General features: G+C 52.7%; 1 protein-coding gene and 1 long non-coding RNA gene across 2 annotated transcripts in view; one reads left to right on the top strand and one right to left on the bottom strand.

The window, feature by feature from the left end:
* RBFOX3 (RNA binding fox-1 homolog 3) overlaps window positions 1-20,552 on the bottom strand; it is a 429,284-nt gene that overhangs the window by 286,760 nt on the left and 121,972 nt on the right.
* LOC146397982 (uncharacterized) lies at window positions 945-7,269 on the top strand. The gene is made up of 10 exons (XR_014820354.1): window positions 945-1,364; window positions 1,510-1,688; window positions 1,856-1,975; window positions 3,737-4,257; window positions 4,411-4,510; window positions 4,656-4,748; window positions 5,079-5,145; window positions 5,411-5,538; window positions 5,818-5,888; window positions 6,950-7,269. It is a non-coding gene; the product is annotated as an uncharacterized LOC146397982 (long non-coding RNA).

The raw sequence follows: 20,552 nt of genomic DNA, 5'->3' as shown, positions 1-20,552 counted from the left end.
AATCACTCATTAGGCTAATCACAGCTATCTCGTCTCCCACTGGGGCGGGGGAGGTGTTAGCACAGTGGAATGCCAAACCCAAAATGCAACTAATGGGGCTGCAGGAAGGCAAAAGGAGAGAAAGTGGGATGACGGGAAGTTTCTAGAACCATGGTGGGCTCTCACAATCAAACGGAAATGGCTGGGCAGGGGCCCTCCCGGGGTCAAAGCCTCAGTGAGCAGCTACCCTCTCCCCTCCCTCCTGCAGGCCCTTTGCCCTCTCAATTCCAATCAGCTCCCCTCCCAGGCTGTGACTTGGGGCCTGAGCCCCAGGTACAGGAAGAGTAGGGGGAGCTCACGGGAACCGTTCCTCTACAGCCAGGGAGAGGACAGCCCCCAGATACGGATGCAGATGTGCCCACAGGAGCCCACCTGGGATGTGAGTCACCCGCAAATTCCAAGAGGAATTCCCAGTTCACCCAAATCTACGGGGAAAAGCTACCGGCACTCTCCACAACCCCGGCGTCACCCCAGAAAGAAAAGCAGCCCTTTTTCATCACAAAGTGGCAGAGCTCTGGGAGATGCACTGGAGGAACAGCTTTGGACAAGGTGTTATTTTTATGTCACCAACACGAGTCCCAAATGCCTATGTCCAAAAAGATCCTAAGAGGCAAGAACAAGCAGAACCTTTGCTAAAAGAAACAAATTCAAGAAGTAAAACCTACTTTTAGAAAAGCACAAACCAGGCTTTACTAAATGAGGGCCGGCGGCCTTCTTCAAAGCGCACCACTCCCCCTCAACCCCTCAGTACAAAGAGCTCCGACTGCTCACCCAAAGCCATGTTTTCTTCCAAGAAGCTGCCACCCACAGATATGCTAAACCCTTCCTGCCGCCTGCCTCGATCCATTAGGGCTACGTGCTATCAAAATGCACAATTATGAGGGGACGTAACGATGGTCAGGTGTATCATTTGCAAGAAATTAAATCTAAACACCTGGGCAGTAAAGGAGAGAAAAAGACATTAGGAAATTTGGTTTTAAGTGTTTATGCTAATTTATTCAGCTCAGTCGAGTGTAGTCAACCCTGAACCCCAGGGACTGTCAGTGTGGGTGACAATCGCGGGCAGAGACAGGCTGGGGAAAAGTTGTCATGTTGCTGTTCGCTGAGGCCAGAAGACAGCCACGCCAGCCTCGCAGAAGCATCATCTTGAGGACAGGGAGGAAGCTGGCAAAATGTGTGTTCAAATCCTCCCAGGGGACAAACCCACTCACCTTGACTGCAACTCAACCGTTCGACCTGAATCCCGGGGTAACACGCCCTTGGATCAAATTGGCAAGAGAGAGACCATCAGCCAGCTGCCCAGGGGGGACACGGGAGCCATCACTGTAAGTCACACTCCATTCCAGAGAGGTCCCTAGGGGTAGCTCCCTAGTGGCCTAGCCGTTAGGGACTTGGCATTGTCACTGCTGTGGTTCAGTTACTGCTGTGACCCGGGTTCAACACCGGCCTGCGAATTTCTGTATGCCACAGGTACAGCAAAGTAAAAGAGGTGTCGTGGGGCCCCCGAGTTCAAGTCCCAGCTCCCTGCTTAGTGCTCGTGAGACCCTATCCAAGTCATTTATCTCCTCAAATCTTCCTCTCCATCACCCGGGAAAACGATGGAAAGAATGGCACCGGCACCATCAGACTGTCGTGAGGATTAAGTGACAGTAAGTGTTGATGTGTAAGCCTGCGTGAGAGCTTAATAAGTGGAGTTGCTTCCATGGGACTATTTCCGACAGGCCCGGGGGGCCCTCCTCAACCAATAGGGACCATACTGTCTACACAGTCTATGGGGTGACATGGGGCTGACACTCTTGGAGCGGGATTTCTGCAGCATCCCCCGTGGAATTGGGAGTGGCTTCCCGTGGAGGAGGAGAGCTGTGAGCCAAGCCTGGAAGGACGAGAGGATTCTGACTGGTCAGAATTCAGGAGAAGGTGTGGGCAGAAGGAATGGGTGAGTAGAAGCCACAGAGGTGGGACTTGGCAAACGGCTGCTTTGGCAGGAGCAGGGGCCGTTCGTGGAGGAAGAAGGAAATTAGGGTGCAGACAAATTTGAGGCAGGGTCTCCCAAGAGGCAGAAACTCAGCATTTTCTGGGCAAGACTGTGGGTGTGGATGGGCAAGAGGACGTGCTCTGCCTTCATCCTTTGCTGAAAGGGAGCACAGTGGTCCAGGTGGGAGAAAGAGAGAGGGTCTGGGCCAGGCAGTGACATCAGGAAAGGAAGCACACCAGTGCAGGGCCCAGAAGGCTGGGTCCGGCCAGCCATTGTCACCCAGCCATGTCAGGACAGATGGCTGCTTGGCAACAGATGTGGGTTTGAGCACGGGCCAGGGCCCTGTCTGCTTCGGGGAGGTGTTTCCTTGTCCCTCGCAGCACCTAGCCTCCCACCTAGTCTCCCTGGGCCACATCCCACCTGCAAAGCCCATGCAAGAGATGTGCAGCTCTGAGCATGTTGCTTCATCTCCCAGAGTGTTAGCTGTGCTGTCTGTGAAATGGCGTGATAGTCACACCTGCCTGGTGGGATTACTTTGAGGATCCAACAGGTGAGTTTCTGCAACAGTCCCCAGGCCATGCTCGGGGCAGTGCTACGTACTAGATTTGCATAAAGTTAGTGTGACAAGCTAGCAGAGGAGGCATCTCTTAGACGTGTTGCTAGGACTCAAAAAGGCAGACTGGCTTTGGCTGAGCCCCCCTGCCCTACTGCCCATATGCCAAGTCACAGTGAGGCCGGGAATAGAGGTCATCTGGGGCATCCTCGGGCAGTGGCCTCATCTCATTGTGGCAGGATGAGTGCAGGGGCTGGAGGTATCTGAGCTGGACCACTCCCCGCATCTTGGCTGCTTACAGTGCCAGGAAAAGGTGCTTTGTCCCCATCAGAGGGTGTTCTAAGGGAAGTTGGAGGCAGGAATATTGAAACAAGCTCAGCAAACAACATAGAAGAGTTGGAAGACTGCTTGCTAATGACCCCAAGACCCTGGGGAGCCTGCACCTGTGCTGAGGTCATGGAGAGAAGGTGAGATGGCAGAAGCGTGCAGGTGTGCACAGATGTATGAAGGTGCTTGAAGCTGAGTGCAGATGTGTGGACGTGTGTGGGGCAGCTTAATGAATGGCTGTGACAGGGGACGCAACAGTTTGGCTGACAGAGAGCAGGAATGAGAGACCAGTTTAGTCCCCAGGGGCTTGGTTCCACCTTCACGAGGGCCCTGGGCAGGTAGCAGGCTGTGATCTGATCTTGGGGGGCAGCATCCAGTGCAGGAAATGCCCTCCTGACCCACCAGCCAGGAGGGCATTTCTCACGGGCCCCCAGCCCAGCCCAGAGCTGGGAGCAGTAGCTTCTGCTCGCCCCCTGCCCCCAGCATCAGTCTTAAACCTCTCAGCCCCTGTGTGCCCTCTGACCCTCAACCCTGGTTCTCTTACCATCACCCTCGCCCTAGGACCTGTTCACCACAAGCCCCAGGGGGTTTCATCCTCCTGGCCACGCCCTCTCCTCAAGGCCTTTCTCCCCAGCACATCCCCCGAAAACCAGCTGTATCTGGGCAGAGACAGGGTCTGTTCTGCCTTGAGCCCGGGGCAGCAGCGCCCCTGCACCTTCCACCTGGCCCCTTCTGCCCCTGCCTCCCAGTCCTCCCTCCTTCCGGCTGTCTCCTGGGAGCTGAGCACACTGTCCCTCCCCTGCCCGGCCTCCCACCCTTCCACTCACTCACTCTTATTCCAGGCTCCACTCTACCCGCATGTCCCTGACTCCTCGTACACTGCTACCTAGATGGCTGCAATCGGAAAGAGCCCATTCATTCCTGGCCCAAGGAAGGAAGTCAAGAGAAAAATTCTGGAACAGTCTGACCTGTGCCTCACCACACAGGGGGAAATGGGAGTGAGGTAAGGAATCAGAGGCCCAGAGAGGGCAAGTGATCTTTCCAAGGTCACACAGCTCATCGGCAGCAGATACTCGGCCCCATCCAAGGCTCCCAGGACCTGCTGTCCCCCAAGGGCAAGGAGAGCTCCCACACCCGATCCTGAAAGCAGCCATCGCAGAGTACTGACTGTGAAGACGTGGAGGATGCCCTGGGCTGGGCCAAGGCATCCTTACATTTAGCTTTGATTCCTGGATGAGGTTTACGTCTTGATATAATAATGGCATCTCCGAATTCACTTATTAACGCCTTAAGAGAATTGGGAGGAAGAGGATCCAAGGCAAGGTGATCAGCCAAGAACGTCTGGCAGTGTCCAGGTATCCAGGTGAGAGGTGCTGAGCTTGACTCCGGGGACGAGTGGCAATGTCTGGGCTTGTACAAGCCAGAGCAGCTGTTCCCATGCGAATGGCCTCTGCTGAGGCCCCACTGCACTTACAGATGTAACCCTCTCTCACTGCACCCCCCATGGCCTTCACAGCCTGAGTCCAGCCACGCCTGGGCCAGTGTCCTCCCGGTCCACATCACGACCTCTCCCAGCCACCCCAGCGCGAGCGGCTGGCCTGTGAAGTCTGGCACAGGTTGGTCCTTCAGCCTGAACTACCCCCTGCACACCCTTCCCAGCCTCCCTCGCCCTCAATGCTCTTCCCCCCGTTGTCTTTAGGGACGACAACCTGTCTGCTTCCTTTAGGGCCCTTACAGCTGCTTGAGAAGGTATCGTTACAGGTGTTGGATACAGACGACGCAGACACAGACATCGGCCTTGATGACAATGGTCTGAAGACAGACAAGAGATGACAGAGACACGGACTCCTTGAGGTGACCCACCCTCCCCATCAGATGATCAGCCCCTCAGTCACAGTCGATGCTGGCTTTCTGCTCCCCAGCGCACCACCCCCAGCTCTGTGCCTGGCGCGCACTGGGCCCTGGCTATGCTTTCTGCATGGACAAGTGGATGAGGCCTGCAGAGCTTTGCCTGGCAGTGAGGAAAGGGTGCCAGTGGAGGCAGAGATGCCAATTGACAGCCGTCACCCGCATGGCTCATGCGGCCCCAGCACCTGGGAGCTGTCCCCTTGCTGGAGTGTCGGGGCGGGGAGGTGGTCTTAATATGGCTCATGAGCAAGAGGACGGCCTTTCTCATCTCTGCAGTGTCACCGACTTCCAGAGATCTGTAAAATCACCCAGCTAAGGCATGTGGCTGATAACTCCTTCTAAGGTACCATCATGTCTGTTCCAACACTCCACTGGCTCTTCTTGGGATGGCAGCACCCACGGGTCACCGGCATCCACTACACATGGCTCTCAGGATCTCCCACTCAGGGGAAGTCAGAGCACAGCCACAGTGCCGGGTGGCAGAGAACTCAGCCACTCTCTGCTCCCCTTCCCCCTTCCATCTCCCACAAGTATGTCTCTACAGACCCTGGACCGAGCCAGTTCCATAGCCAAAGCCTGGGGTTCGGGTCCTCGGGGCCCTCTCTCAGTGCAGTCCACAGGTCCGGCTGGCCCACAAGGCTCTGGAGAACAGTGGCGTCACCTCCCTGGAGCCCAGTGTTCTGAGGCTGGCTGTGGAACGGGGAAGGGCTGGTGTTCTCCCTCCAGCTTGTCTCAGGTGAGTGGGATGTGGGGACAGCTGGAAGAGGAGCAGCTGTGCTGGGCATCAGGACTCTGCCCCCACCCACCCACTGGTGCCAGACTTGGTGTTTCTCCAAGAAACGGGGGGTCCTGGGGATCCCACTGTGGTCAGGGGGTTGGTGACATGGGCGGTGCCCCCCTAGGGAGGACAGGGTCCCACGAAGCAGATGGTGGTCTTGCCAGGAGGATGTGGGGGGGTGTGTGATCTGTGTTCCTGGGGAGGTCGTATCTGCTGCCTGATCCCCACAAATTCTAGAGACATCCAGACTCCCCCCGTGGTGGCCACATTCCTGAAGCCTGAGAATAAGGCTCCTCCACACATGGCAGGTATTGAAACACTTGTTCTGTGAAGGTAGAACACTGAGCCTTTGGTAGGGGATAGGTTAGAGGGGTAGAGGGGACTTAAAGGTGAGGGTTATGGGATTCACCTTCGCGGTTTCATTTCCTGGTTCAAATAACACATTATGAGTGCTAGAAACCTCCCTCAGAAAGTTGTGCCTTCAAAACAGCCACCTGTCCATCAACAGACAAATGGAGAAACACAATGTAGTCCAGCCAGCCAGTGACGAAGAGGAATGAAGTGTGAATACGTGCTACAAAAGGCCAGATTTGATTCCATTTATGTGGAGTGCCCAGAACAGGCAAATCCGCAGAGACAGAGTGGAGTAAAGTTTGCCAGGGGCTGAGCACACAGGGATGGAGAGTGACTGCCGACGGGTACAAGGTTCCTCTTTGGGATGATGAAAATGTTCTGAAAGAGGGTAGAGGCAGCGTTTGCACGACGCTGTGAATGCACAAAATGCCACCGAGCCATAAACTTTGAAATAATTAGGGTTATGTTTATGTCATGTAAATTTTACCTCGATTTTTAAAAAACCAACCCCTCTCTGCCTCTCCTGCTCCCCTAAGTCCAGAGCTTCATCGTCCCCATCTCAACTCCAGCAGCAGCTTCCGAAAGGACCCTAGTCAGCCCTTTACCACACTACTACATGCCCCCCAGAACCCAGCCTGGTCAAGTCTAGCTGCCCCTCCCTCCACAGGGTACCCAGGACCATCACACCACACCTCCACCCACCCAGCCTCACTGCCCACACTCCAGCCAACTCCAGCCTCTGCCACTCCTCCTAAACGAACTGGGTCCTTTCTTACCTCCATGACTTTGCTCTATTTGCAGTTCTCTGTCCACTCTTTCTTCCAAGAAAACTCCTATGCATCCTTCAAGACCCAGCTCAAAAGCCCATCCACCAGGCTCCCAAAGAGTCTGTTCTGCTTCTGTACAGCTCTGCTTTCACTGTGAGGGATGGATATTCTGTCTGCTCCAGGGGAGGGGACACACCCCCAGGATGTAGCAAGATGGCCAACATCCTTTCATTCCACACATACCACAGGAGGCCCAGGAGTCAATGAAGAATGAATAAAGCAGGACAACGCGGCCCATGAGGACCTCTGACTCTCCCAAGGAAACAGTCTTTTCTCATTCAGATTCTCTCTGTCCAGCTCCAAAACACCACCATCCCAGCCCTCCAATTTCCCAGGACAGTGAGCCAAGTCAGCAAGGGGAGAATGAAGATGGGGAGGTGGCCTCCCCCACTAGTTATTCCTTCTCTGAACCCCGACAGCATCTCTGGGTGGAGTTACACTGTTTAAGAATTATAGACACTGGAAACTGACACAAAATTGTAAATCAACTATAATAAAAAATTAAAAAGAATTACTGACCATGTCTATGTTTATACCCTCCACCCCCCAAGAAGGGCTCCCCTGTCCTTCTGGGCCTGGGTCCTCCCTGCTCCACTGTTTCCCCATGACAATCCCCACGAATAGCATCCCCCCAAACTCAGGTCCCTCCAAACTCATGTCCACTCATGTCCAAACCTCAGAATGCAGCCTGATTTGCTAATGAGGTCTATGTCCATGTAATTAGTTAAGGGGCCTGAGATGAAAGCTCCTTGGTTGAGGGTAGGGCCTAAACGCAATGGCTGGGGGGTCTTCATAAGAGAAAGGAGAGGAAGGTTTGGGCACAGGGAGGGGGCAGAGGTGGGAGTGATACAGCTGCAAGCCAAGGAACATCCAGAGCCACCAGAAGCTGGGACAGAGGCCTGGAGCAGACCCTCCCTCAGAGCCTCCAGGAGCAACCAACCCCAGCAACACCTTGATCTCTACCTTCCGGCCTCCAGAGCTGTGAGAAAAGACATTTCTGTTGTGTTAAGCCACCATTTAGTGGAGATTTCTAATGCTCAACCCCAGGAAATTAAAACACTTGCTAACAATCTACTGATTATGTTTATTATTTATCTCCCCTTTCCAGGATGTATGTTCTACAAGGGCAGAGATTTCTGCCAGTTTATCTACCGGTGGGCCCCACACTCCTAGAAGGATGCCCGGCATGTAGAGATAGATCAATAATCTTCGATGAACAGATGATGCAGTGAAGAAACTCACCTGAGTGTCTCAACGCCTGAGCCCGAACCCCAGCTCCACCAGTTACCCACCAGTTCCCAGACCTCGGTAAGCCTCAGGCTCCTCTTCTGTAGGGTGCAAATAGTCACAACCCCTGCCTCTGGTGCTGTTACGAGGAGAAAATGCTTTGAAAGGCTTATAAAGTGTCTGGTGCAGAGTAAGCCTCACAGTCAGAAATGGAGTCACTTGAAAGGAGATTAACAGTGGTTCTCAACCAGGACAATTGTGCCCCCACCTCAAGGGCCACATCTAGAGAGCGTATCTTTGTCACACCCAGTGGGAGGGGCACTAAGGTACCTAGTGGGTGGAGGGTTGGGGGAGGGAGGCTGCCCACCCTCTGGTAGTGCCCTGCACAGCCCCCGCCACAAGGAGTTTATCTCGCCCCTCATGTCAAGAGTGCCCAGGTTGAGAGACCCTGGTGTCAGGTCCGAAACGGTTTCTGGAGTGGAAGAAGCAGGACGTCAGTGCAGAGGGACCGCTCAGACACGGCAGTAAACGTGGAGTGGGGGGAGGATGGCAGGAGGCCAGGTTTCCAAGGCGAGGCTGAGACCTGCTCCACCTGTTTCCATTTTGAAATCTCCCACAGAATTCCTCCAGCCCAAGTGCCGGGGCTGTCTAACCTCTATTCTTCGGGAGGCACTCAGCTCGCCCACTCCAGGTGGAGGAAAAAGGCAGGGAAAGGCCTCTCTTATCGTTTTGCTACTTGTCTCACCACCGCCATCCCCACCACCATCGCGAAACTGAATTTTACTTTCACAGGGTTCCTCTTCAAAGCCAAGCTCCTCCTGGGTTTAACCCTGGGCACTTTACTGCAGCTTCACCGGACTGTGACCAGGAAATTCGGAGAAGGATGTGCAGGAAGTCCGCTGTCCCTCTACTCTGAAGGGGGTCTCTGCGACGGTGACACATCATGAAACCTTTCACAATCCCGTCGCCACCACGGAAGTGAGTGATTATCTTTCCTCTCCTCCAGAGCATTTCCAAAGCAGTAGGTAAATTGCCAGGGAAATGCTAGCGAAGAGAGAAGGGAGTGGGTCTGCCCGCTGTGTCACTCCCCCAGCCTGCAGGTTTGCAAAAGATGCCCACCAAGACCAAGAATGGGTACAAGAGGAGAAGCGCACATAAGCCTGGCAGACTGGAGACCTCAGCCCTCAAGGGCGGCCGCCTGGCGCCCGGCCCCCCCATTAAAGCTCGTACTTCTGTCCAGGTGGCTGGAGAACAGGCAACAGACTCCCCTCCCCAGCAGACATCTGCCTGCAGGAGGAGCTGCTGCGATGCAGACGCTGGCCAGGGAGGGGGGGTGCACCAAGCTGGTTACTGTGCTGGGTGCTGGGGGGTGCGGGGAGAGGGAGGGCTGGAAGGAGAGAGGCAACTCTTTTTATAGCAAGCAAACAAACTGTTTTGCTTGAAGAAGCCAAAAAGGGAAAAAGAAAAGAAGAAAGAAACAAAGAGAATGTCTCTGAAGGGTAGTAAGAGCCATGTGGCTTAGGGTCAGAGAGGAGGAGGGTTAGGAGCCAGGCACGCTGAGGCTGGGTCTGCCCCAGTTCCCAGGACAGCTGAGCACAAGTCAGGTCAGTGCCAGTTGGCCCCCAGCCCCCACTATGCATGACTCACCCCAGGGCTCACAGAAGCCCAGGAGTCGGGGGATCGCTACCCCAATTTCCCAGGTGAAGAGCCCAAGGCTGAGCCAGTTGGCGAGGCCACCCGTCAGTGAGAGGGAGAGCAGAGTGTGGCACAGCCCCAAGCCTGCCCGCTGTGCTGTCCTGGGCGCCTGAGGGTCTCATTCCCGAGCAAGCCTGGCGAGGAACCCTCCCTGATTCCCCGATTCCCCTTTCCCACACTCCAAACCAAGCACTGCCTCACTGCAGCACAACCAGCCAAGGCCTCCCAAGCCCACCCCACCCCCCGTTCCCCCCAAAACACCAGAGCCAACACCGTGGCCTCCCTTCCCTCCTCCCTTTATTCTGCCCACGGAGACATTGGAGCTTCTAGTTGGAGAGAAAGCTCCATCCCATAATAAACAGCATGAACTATTTATAACCCCGAAAACATCTTTATTATTATTTTCTTCCCTCCAGAAACCATCTCGCACGATCCTGCCCAGTGCACACCACAAGGACCGCAGGGCCGCGGGCCGGGTGCTTCCTCTGGCCCTGCCCGCCCGGCGAGCAGATGGCAGCGTGGGCGCTAGGTACCAGCCTCCTGGCAGTCCAAACATCTGTTCCCGTTAGAAAATGCTAATTGCCATCAATCAGGACAGCACCTACCCACATTTACATGCAAGCACACATGCAAAAAAAAAAAATTACATCTAAATTTCTCCAAGTGCAACACTCCCTGCATGATAACTAGGCGGTCAGTGCCTTTGCCACATGGAAGCCAGCGCCTCCCGGAAGGCTCCACCTGGGCTGCACAGCCTCTCCAGGACCTGTCGCTGGACCCAGAGCAAGGAAGGAGGTTAAGGAGTCCCTCAGGGGACGGCTGGGCTCAGCCCTCCTCCCCATGACTCGCATCTGCCCACCCAGGCCGAGGTGGACACGGGGTCACTGGCTCTTCTCAGTGGGAGTGAGGGCACCTGGACAGAATGCCTGCCGAGACCAGATGTCCCTTTGAGTCTCCTCCATCTGGATGGGGCATCTGCATTGGTGCCCTCTCTCTGAGCAAAGGTTCTGGGTGTCCCCGCATCTCCCAGGCATAACCTGGCCAGCTCTCTCAGCCAGAGGATGGCCCCACATCCAGATCTGGAGGGTGGTCCAGAAGGTTGCCGCCTGACACCCTCATGGGGAGACGATGTGCAGCGCTGTCCACAGCCCTGAGGCCACCTCCTCTGAGTGTGGTCCCATCCACTGGTGCCAGCTTCTCCTGACCTCAGGTGTCAGGGGCACCATGCCTGGGGGCCAGCCTCCATCCCCCAGCCTAGGTCCCTGGACCACAGTTTGGTTGACATCCCCCAGACCCCAGTGATCAGGGGTCGTCCTGAGGGCGGGGGGCACTGTGCTTCCCACCATGAAGCCTTGTCCTCCCAAAGGAGTACAGAGCCAGGCTACTCCCGCCACGGAGGGCTGTCTGCAGTGACCCAAGACAGGGACAGCAGGTGACCCTCAGCCAGAGTGTACAATCTGAGGGCCCTGGTGCTTCCAGAAAGTGGCCTTGGAATACCAGCCTGTTATATAATGAGACATGAGCATTTTCCTGAGAATCTCTCCCCACCCCACCCCCCCAACACACGCCCCAAGGAAAGCAAGCAATTTCACTACTTTTCCTCCTGGGCGGCAGTTGGCCCTGGGAACTGGTCTGAATGATCAACTCATGATCAAAGGAGAGGCATCTGCAATAGCCCAGACATGGAAACAACCTAGATGTCCATCCACAGATGAATGGATTAAGAACACGTGGTACATTTACACAATGGAATACTACCCAGCCATAACAAGAACAAATTAACGCCATTTGCAGCAACATGGATGGAACTAGAAACTTTCATACTAAGTGAAGTAAGTCAGAAAGAGAAAGACAAATATGATATAGTATCACTTACATCTGGAATCTAATATACACCACAAATGAACCTTTCTACAGAAAAGAAACAAACTCATGGACTTGGAGAGCAGACTTGTGGTTGCCAAGGGGGAGAGGGAGGGAGTGGGATGGACTGGGAGTTTAGGGTTAGTAGATGCAAACTACTGCATTTGGAGTGGATAAGCAATGAGATCTTGCTGAATAGTACAGGGAATTATATCTAGTCACTTGTGACATAACATGATGGAGGATAATGTAAGAAATATATGTATATATGTATGACTGGGTTTACTTTGCTGTACAGCAGAAATTGACAGAACATTATAAATAAACTACAATAGAAAAAAAATCTTCTTTTTTTTTTGCTTTTTAAGGCCACACCCACAGCAAATGGAGGTTCCCAGTCTAGTGGTCCAATCAGAGCTACAGCTGCCAGCCTACACCACAGCCATAGCAACGGAGGATCCGAGCCGTATCTGCGACCTACACCACAGCTCACAGCAACGCCGGATCCTTAACCCACTGAGTGAGGCCAGGGATTGAACCTGCAACCTCATGGTTCCTAGTCGGATTCATTTCCACTGCGCCATGACAGGAACTCCAAAAATAAAAATCTTAAATAAATAAAATAAAATAGGAGTTCCCATCATGGCTCAGCAGAAATGAACTTAACTACTATCCATGAGGATGCAGGTTTGATCCCTGGCCTTTCTCAATGGGTTAAGGATCCGGTGTTGCCATGAGCTGTGGTGTAGGTCACAGATGAGGCTCAGCTCCCGCATTGCTGTGGCTGTGATGTAGGCTGGCAGCTACGGCTCTGATCGACCCCTAGCCTGGGAACCTCCATTTGCCTCAGGTGCAGCCCTAAAAAGACAAAAGACTAAATAAATAAATAATACAAAAGAAGATGAAGTTTAAAAATAAGCTTCGCGATACTAATAATAAGCAGTGAAAATAGCCATGACTGAAAGGGAGAGAGAAGGATGACGATAGGCGATGGATGGATACACACATACATAGATGATGCCAGATACATGGATGGATGGGCGGATAGATAGAAAGGTACATGATCGATAGACACACTCACACATGTACACAATGCACATACAGACAGATGCATGAATGGATAGATGATGATGACAATAGACAGATGGACAGCAAAAAAATTTCCTTTTTTCTCTGTATCTTCACTCGGGGTTCATTCCAGAAAGTCTGGCACAGGGCCCCAATGCTGAGTGTTGGCTGAGAAGCCAAGGGTCCAAGCCCGGACTAATTCTCATTCTCACTGGGGAGAAGTGAGGTGGTCTGGATCTGTGTGAGGTAGGGTCCATCCAGGCCAGGGCTCCGCTCATCTGATGGCAGCACCAAGACTCCAGAACCTTCCCTTGCTGTCCTCCAAAGCCCTTCCAGGCCCTGAGACCAGCCCTGAGCTGAGACGAGCTTGGACTGGAGTGTCCACCCTCCCTGTCATGTCCTAGGCTGGATAACTATGCCCACATCCCTGTCTCGGTGTCCTGTCTATGAGGACCTGGCCACCTGCTCTCAGACCTCCTAGAAGTAGGGCCAGGCTGCTGCTTGCCCTCCCCAGATCTCCGCTGTACACGCTGGTCTCTGGATCTGATCCTCCCCCAGGCACACTGACTACCCTTCAGGGGCTGCATAGAGCCTGCCACACTGGACTTCTTCCACCCACAGCTGGACACAGCTGGATCTGTGACCAGGGGAAGCAGATTCCTTTCTACATCCCAGGCCCTCCAGGTGGGTGCCCCCTACTCCCCGCAGGAAGGGATGACGGGCCGAGGCATGTTACCTGTCAGGGGGAGGGCAGCTTGCTGGGCCAGATGCAGGAGAACATGTGTGAAGGGGGGAAGACAGATACAAGGTTCTCTGCTTACTCCACACCTGGGCTCCTCCTGCAGAAATACACACCTCACAGTGTGCTCTGAGGATTAAATAAGAGCCCAGCGTGAGAGTGTGTGTCTGTTGCCAGACACCCAAATGTGTGGGTTCTCCAGAGACCACAGGCTGCATTTTATCGATCTCTGTACCAGCCTATGCTTACTTCAGGACACTCAGCACCAGGCCGTTTCCTGCCCTTGATGTGCTCCATAAATGTTGGAGGGTGAACACCAAATGCTTGGATTTTATCCTAACAACGGATGTCACCAGCCTGAAACATCGCCCTGCCCCCAACTGCCAACAAAGGTACCTGAGACATCACCCCCGCTGCAGTGGCCAGCATGGGTACCCGAGACGTCACCCCACCCTCAGTGGCCAACATGGGTACCTGAGATATTGCCCTACCCACACTGGCCAACATGGGTACCTGAGACATCACCCCCCCTGCAGTGGCCAGCATGGGTACCCGAGATGTCACCCCACCCTCAGTGGCCAACATGGGTACCTGAGATGTTGCCCTACCCACACTGGCCAATATGGGTACCTGAAACATCGCCCCACCTGCAGTGGCCAACACAGGTACCCGAGACGTCACCCCACCTGCAGTAGCCAACATGGATATACCTGAGACATCACCCCACCTACACAGAGGGGAAAGAGTAGAGATTGTTATTGGCAAATCTGGCAGGCTGAAGGGAGTGGGGTGGTGGTTGGGGGTGGGATATTTCACTTAATAGCTCATCTCTAGGATACTGGGCCCCCTATATGAAAAGTCATAGCATTATATAAAGAGTCTCTTATAAATTTCACATGCGATGGCGTTAAAATTCATCCAGTCCAATCTACCTCCTAACACACATGCTCATCTCTTGTTAGAATCCCTTCTTCCCATTCCCACCAAGTGCTTCTCAAACCAGGGAACCCACCTCCACCGACCCCCTTAAGCCCCTCAAGAAAACACAGTGATGAGATGAGGGTAGCTGAGCTAAGCACACGCAGCATTTCTGAAGCGTTTCAGCTGAAGCCTTTTAGGGAAATAGTACTGTTAGGCTACAACCAGCACGAGCATGTTGTGGATGGGATGTAAGAGCTGCATGAATTTTTAGGATAACAAATAAGATGTCAAAGAAATGTCAGGTTTCCTCGGACCCCTTCTGGCAACAGATGCCCAGTCTTTCAGGGGTGCAGGCTTAGCATTCCTGCCCTTTCGGAGGCTTCAGAGGAAACTTCATACCTCCAGGGAAAGGCCGTTGCCCTCTATCATCCAAGACGAGCCATTTAACCTCCCTCTGCCTGAGCACACCCTACTGCGTACAGGCGCATATTCTTCCTCTGCGATGTGCCAGCACACTAAAAATTATAACCAATCCTTCCTTTAGACTCAGAAAAGGAGAAAGACTCACGCAAATTAATTTATTCATAGAAGATTAAAAAAAAAAAAAAAGGCTTGTACCTGCCTCAGCAAAAATGCCTCAGCCTTCCCAGCTGCCGCGTGGAGGCAGGTCGTGGGCCCAGGCATGCGTTGCTCTGGAGGCTGGGAAGGGTGAGTGGTCTTCCATAGGAAAGGTGACATGTATCCGAGCCCCTGGAAAGTGGGGTCAGGGTGCAATGCTCCAGGTACATGCCAGGGGCCAAGAGAAAGGCATTTTTGCAAAGAGTGTACAAGGCTAAGTGAAATATGAAATAATTTAAAAATCATTATGTTCTTGCTTGGGAACTTTCTAAGCAGCAGAATAGTCTAGAAGAGTGGCTGACTGGATGACATTCTGGCTCACAAACAGGAGACAACTTTCAAAGGCCACCTCTGGTCACACCTGGTGCAGGTGACATTTGTTCTGGTTGTCCAGGAGGCACCTAGAACTTGGAGGTGCACGTATCTGCTTCCTCAGCTGCAAACAGCACAACAGAAACTAAGACACACACACCTATAACCTCTCAACTGCGTGCAGTATTTAAAGGGCCGTCAAGGTCTGAAAGTTCTTTGCACAGCACCCTGCTCTCCTTGCCCTGCGCGTACCGCTGATTGAGTACTGTGCTCCCATGCCCCAGACACCGTCTGCGACCGAGCAGACACCCCTATATCACATCCAGGGGACCGCAGGAGACCCGTGATTCAACTCTTCCTGGGGTGAAGGCAGAGCATTTCAAGAGAGACAACAATACCTGGAACACTGATACTTTCTATGGGAGGTCTTTTACGGAAACCTACCGTGTGCAGGGCAGTGGGAAGAACAGTGAAGCAGCAGAAGTCTGAGCCCTTAAGAAACCCAAGAGAGGAAAGGAGACAGGCAGAGAGAGGGGACAGGGACCCTGTGGACCTGGAGGGATGGAAGCTGAGGACAGAAAATGGAGAGGGCAGGGCCTGGCCCATGCCAACTAGGCATCCATTCAGGAATCATTCCCCAAAACTACAATGATGGGCACGCCTGCTGAGAAGCTCCAAGCAAACCACAGTGGTCATGCTGTTTGGGGGGAGGTGGTATCATCCTTAAAGAAAAGTTTTTATTTTGAAATAATTTAAGACTCAAAGAAATTGGGAAAGTAGTACAGAGAATTCTCATGCGCCCTTCTGTCCTGGGCTGAATTGTGTTCCCTCCAAATTTACATGTTGAAGCCCTAACCCCTAGTACGTCAGAGTGTGACTGTATTTGGAGGGTCTTTAAAGAGGTAATTAAGTTTAAATGAGGTCGTGTGGGTTGGCCCTAATCTAATCTGCGTCTTTATGAGAAGAGGTGGGTAGGACACAGAGAGGGGGAGGAACACGTGAGGACACAGGGAGAAGAGGCCCTCGAAAAGCCAAGAGCGAGGCCTCAAAGAAATCAACCTTGCCCACACCTTGATCCTGGACGTCCAGCCTCCAGAACTGTGAGAAAATCAGTGTGTTTACCACCAGTCTGAGCCCTCTGCCATGGAAGCCCAGGTCAACCGACGCACCCTCACGCAGGACCACACTCCCAAGCCAGGACGCTGCTCCGGGTGCACCAGTCACCCACAGAGCTGATTCAAACCTCGCTAGTTTTGCCATCTGACTTGTGCATCCTCTCTATCTGTGCTTCTCAAATATCTGGGGCAAAGCGTCACTGGTTTGTTTGTTTTGTTTTGTTTTGTTTTTAATTTATATTTTATTGTTATTTCCCCCACCACACTTTTTTTTCCCCACTGCACAGCATGAGGACCCAGTTACACATACATGTATACATAATTTCTTCTCCCATTGTCGTGCTGCGTTTTAAGTATCTAGACATAGTTCTCAGTGCTACACAGCAGGATCTCATTGTAAATCCATTCCAAGAGCAATAGCTTGCATCCGTTAACCTCAAGCTCCCACTCCCTCCCCTCAGGCAACCACAAGACTATTCTCCAAGTCCATGATTTTCTTTTCTGTGGAAAGGTTCATTTGTGCTGTATATTAGATACCAGATATGGATGATATCATATGGTATTTGTCTTTCTCTTTCTGACTTATTTCACTCAGTCTGAGAGTCTCTAGTTCCATCCATGTTGCTGCAAATGGCATTATTGCATTCTTTTTTATGGCTGAGTAGTATTCCATTGTGTAAATATACCACATCTTCCTAATCCAGTCATCTGTTAATGGACATTTGGGTTGTTTCCATGTCTTGGCTATTGTTTTAATGGCTGCACCTGTGGCATATGGAAGTTCCCAGGCTAGGGGTTGAATCGGAGCTGCAGCTGCTGGCTACACCACAGCCACAGCAACGCCAGATCAGAGCCACATCTGCATCTATGCCACAGCCTGAGACAACACCAGATCATTAACCCACTGAGTAAAGTCAGGGATCCAATTCACATCCTCACAGAGACAACAATGGGTCCTTAACCCACTAAGCCACAGTGGGAACTCCAAGGCCACACTGTTTTATTTCCAATTTATTGCAGATCTGTATTTTGGGTTTTTAAGCTATAAAAATGATACTGGGAAAATGGAATAAAAAGACATACAAAATACAAAGCCCAACTTCTTATTATTAGAGTCAACAAACACAAAATTAAACAGAAAATTGCTCTTTCACATTGGCTATAAAAGGTTCTAAATGAATACCTCTGAGTTCCCTCCTCATCTTACAGGAACCAGGACAGAGGCTCACAGGCAGACACTGGTGCTTGGATCTCACTTCAAGTAGCTCCGATTTGGATCACGGAGATACATGTCCTTAGCCAGTGTGCCACCAGGGAGCAGCTGTGGGTTCAAATTCTGGATGGCCTTGTGCTAACCATTCTTCTCTGCCTCAGTTTCCCCAGGAAACCCAGCTCAGAGGGCTGTTGGGAGCATTAACAGAGATATGTGTCGATCTTGAGACAAGGACCTTGAATAAGATACTCGTAAACACGTGCCACCCTGGGATGTCAGCTGGACCAATCTCCAAGCCCTAAGTACTGCTTCAGAGACTTCAGGCCCACGGGTCTGCCAGATGAGGCCGTCTTATGAGTGTGTTGTTTGATCTTTGTTGAACTTGGGCTTATCTCCTGATTGCTTCCAGGTCCTTCCGGAATGCTGGCATCCTGACGAGCCCCCACTGGCAGCTGCAGGTGGCCACACCCTATGAGCTTCCTGCAGCTCCAGCCGTTACTCAGCCACACTCGGAGACACAAGGTCACTGAAAAACACCATCTGTCTACACACATGCCTCCTCCTCGGCCACCCCAAAGAAAAAGAGAAAAACGATTCTGCTCTGCCTCCATGTTTTTCTCTTCTACACACACACACACACACACACACACACACACACACCCCACTAAAGGTAAGCGTGCCTCGACCTCTACTTCTAAATTAATTTCTCTTCCTGAGGCATTTGCTGACACTCCCTTTCTGTTCTTTGCCCCTCAGAACACAGATGTCTTTGAAAGCACCAGGCCTAGGAATACTTAATGTACCCTTGCAAATCGGATAAAAAAATAATTTTCTCCCAATCTATAAAAATCCTAGCTCGTCTGTTTGCCCTTTGAGTGGAGGTCACTGCCAGCCTCTGTGTGCTGATGTAGAAGGACAAAGTAAGGGTTCTAAGGAATCAGGTGCAGGGGCGTTAGTCCGGGGACGAGCTGGCGATGGGACCAGCGAACACTCGTCAGCCTCGAGGTGAGGCTGGCTCACAAACCCTCAGGGCCCCTTACTGACAAGCCATTTTGAATCCGTGTACAAATCCATGTAGAACGTGCCCCTGCCTCCGACGAGGACACCTTCAAGTCACAAGCTCCACAGCCTGCTGAAGCACAAAGCCTGTCCCTCCCTCCATGCACCTGTCTGCTGCTGTTGATGGTGATACTCATTTACAGCTCGGACGGGACAACTTGGCCCTGATCCCGATGGCCTATAACCTCACAGGAGATGGCCCGCGTGTACATGCAGAGGACTGGGAACGGCGCTCTCCCGGAAGGCCTCCTCGCCCCGCCGCAGACGTTGTATCCGTAGGCTTCAGTGCAGCTGGTACCAGGCTGTTCTCAGCCTCAGCTCCTCCTTGTCCCCTGGTACCTCTGCTCCTCCCTCAACCAGCCTGGCGAGCCTCCCCGGGTCCTGAGCCTCACTCCTGCACGTCATCCTCCTGCAGCCCGGCGGCCCCCTTGGCCTTCGGAGCCTCCCCATCTCCACCCCAGCACTGCCACGTGCCTGCCCGCCTCCTTCCCCTGAGGCCTCTCCCTCTCCTTCCCGGGCCCTGCTCTGACTTCCTCATGGGGCATGAGCTGTTTCCTTTTAGGTTTAGATTTGGGGTCTGGCTTTTTCATGCTTACGTTGCTCTTAAAACAGATCTCAACAGTGGGCTGATGGGAAGCGGAGAGAAAGAATCTCAGCCAGTTGGCGCCCAGTGCTGCTCGCCACCTCTTGGATTATAAGGGACTCATGGGTTGGGGTTTCCAAGACGCCCACTCTTACAGCTTGGAGTTCTGGCCTTCACTTCCTCATTGGCCTATAGGTACCTAGGCCAATTTTTACCATTGACCTTAAAATGGTACCTGTCCTGGGCAGGGGGACATGTAGAGGTCATGGTGCCTGGGCTCACCTTCCTCCCCAGCAGCCTCGGAGGATACAGTAAGCAGAACTGCGTCCTCTGGAAGGATATGCTGAAATCCTAACCCCAAGTTCCTGTGACTGTGACCTTATTTGGACTTAGGGTCTTTGCAGGTGTGATCACATTAAGATGAAGTCCTCCTGGAGTAGGGGCCCTAATCCACAGCCAGTGTCTTTTTTTTTTTTTTTTTTTTTTTTTTGACCACACCCACAGCGCATAGAAATTCCTGGCCCAGGGACTGAATCTGAGCTGTGGCTGCTACCTATGCCACAGCTTCAGCAAAGCTGGATCCTTAATCCACTGTGCCACAGCGAGAACTCCACAATCAGCGTCTTTACAAGGCGAGGGAAACTTGGACACATACAGACACATGTGACATGCCATGTGAAGACCAGGGGACAGACAGGCACAGAGGGGAGAAGACATGTGGTGGTAGAAGCAGATTCTAGAATGATATGTCCAGCTGCCAAGGAAGGCCAAGGCCTGCCAGCGACCACACAATCCAGAGAGAGAACGGGGCCTTGCTGGCACCCTGATTGCAGAGTCTAGCCCCCACAGCTGAGAGAATAAGTGTCTGTTGTTTCAAGCCCCGCTTCTGTGATCCTTTGTTGCAGCAGCCCCAGGACCCTCCCACCGAGCATCTGAATCTGGAGCCCCACCTCCACCCCCACGGGTTCCCCCTCTCAAAGCCCTGAGCTCTGATGAGACGGACGCTGATTCCTGCCACTCTTCTCAGACTCCTTCCATCTGGGGAACAGCCAGCCCCTTCCAACCCCAGAGCCGAAGCTACATCTGGAAACTCTTCTCACCCTTAATTGTTCTTAATGCTTTAACACACTGAGTGACTAATGGGCTCTAATTGGACAGCTCCAGTGTGGAGGGGTGGGGGTGCTGACAGCGCCCTCTGCCACCAGCCCAGCCTCCTGGGCTGCTCATTCCCGAGCTCACAGGTCACCAACAAAAAATCCTGGCCCATTCTCCTATTTCTTTTTTTTAAATGTCACACCAGTGCCAACAAGCAGTTTTATCCTTCAACCAACAAATATGAGGCAAAGAAAAGGATAGCAGAGAAGCCAAAAGCAGATGG

Source organism: Sus scrofa, chromosome 12, assembly GCF_054392235.1.
Source record: "Sus scrofa isolate SSC_HxYL_T2T_F1_AM1 chromosome 12, Sscrofa_HxYL_maternal_Yorkshire_Landrace_v2.0, whole genome shotgun sequence".
Classification (NCBI taxonomy): Eukaryota; Metazoa; Chordata; class Mammalia; order Artiodactyla; family Suidae; genus Sus; species Sus scrofa.
The sequence above is the reverse complement of the archived record's forward strand: the minus strand, read 5'-3'. Positions and strand labels throughout refer to the sequence as shown.